Genomic DNA, 1754 nt, shown 5'->3' with positions numbered 1-1754 from the left:
CATGGGCTTATGGATATTGTTGATTTTATATGAAAAACATGTACATAGAAATATTGTAGTAAGGTTCATGGATAACTTGAATGAAAATGAAATTACGTATATACATTGAGCAATCAAGTTGATTATCTGGGTTAACTGTATTTCGGTTTGAACAGTAAAATAGATAGAGGGACAAAGATAAAACTGATGATGACACTCAATAAAAAATGTGTTTTAATGATCTTAAATATGATAAGACTATATGGTATCTTTTTGTAAAGTAGTTATATAAACACATACTTTGAGTTTGGTTTTGTCATAACAAAAAAAAGATACATTGTATATCTGAATCAAAACGAATTTTAATTTGCAATTTTATCGATGGCCATTGTTGTTTTAATGTGTGTATAAAATATTTGTGAATTTCATCAAATGTATAAAACCTTTGCAAATTTATAAATAAAAATAAATTGAGAAATGTAGATAAGCTTTAGTAAACTTATCATATGAATGATTAATGATATTATATAATGGCGGGAAAGATTTTGAATTATAAACATTAGTCAAAATTGAGAGTGTAAAATTCCGTGGATTTTATGTGTTTTGCGAAACCAAATATATTAACGAAGCTTTTGAATTATAAACATTAGTCAAAATTGAGAGTGTAAAATTCCGTGGATTTTATGTGTTTTGCGAAACCAAAGATATTAACGAAGCTTTTTAATAAATTAATAAGCAATGCAACAGTAATCAAGGGAACCAAGGTTGTAGTGGTAATCAAAAGAATGTAATCCAGGGACAAAGACCAGACATGGAAAACAGACATACACAACAAAGAACATAAAGTAACAAAAATCATACATACAAAGTAGCAAAAGCAAATGAGCAACTGGGGCTCCACTAACAACTGGGAGCATGGACCAGGTGTACCGGTCGGGTAAGCGTCCTCTGCTTTTCTAGAAATATTGCCTTTTCAGTTTTTGGACATTATATGGCAATATCTAGTAAGTTTGATTTTGCATTTGAAAAAAAATTGGCTCTATTGGAAAAAAGTGTTGTTTATATAATCCGGACTTATAATGAATTTGATACGTTGTACATCTGGAGAGCATACATAATTTTTACATTTCCATGAAGTCCATGTGCCTTGTCTTTAAAGTAATGAAGTTTGTTCTCGACTGGCTGAAGACATGAGCGTTATCATTTCATGATGATATGTGTAATGGCGATACTCTACGAGAATCCGCATTACGTCTAGACATTATAATCAAAGATTCAACAAGAGTTTGTTTTTTGATAGTTTCCGAAAAGATAAACATTTATCATAATTGGAATGGCGGTTAGATTGCAATGAAAGAAACAATATCAGTGAAGCGTTTTTTTAACGCTATCTTTCTGATGTAAGATACATTCTGCGTTTATTTGCACAAATCATTCATGAAACATATCACCATGCAAAAATAAAGAAAAAGAGTATTTTTATACATACTAAATAAATCAGATTGTGATGATATGATAAGGTATGTTTCTTATTTTTCAATAATTGTAAAATAATCTGGTTTCTGACAATTTAAACTTAACATCTGCGACGCAGTTTATAACCTTGTCAACTGCATGTTAACTAGAACGGACTGTTAAACAATTACAATTGTTCCTAATGATTCAAGATAAAAAAAAAATAATTTAAATACCAATACAGTAAAACCTGTCTAAACTGAACCGGAATAAACCGGAAACCTTTTTAGACAAGATATTGGTATCAGTTGAAATGTATT

Source organism: Perna viridis, chromosome 10, assembly GCF_037379345.1.
Source record: "Perna viridis isolate PV_CMFRI_1.1 ecotype Kerala chromosome 10, ASM3737934v1, whole genome shotgun sequence".
Classification (NCBI taxonomy): domain Eukaryota; kingdom Metazoa; phylum Mollusca; class Bivalvia; order Mytilida; family Mytilidae; genus Perna; species Perna viridis.
Note: the sequence above shows the minus strand (reverse complement) of the source record.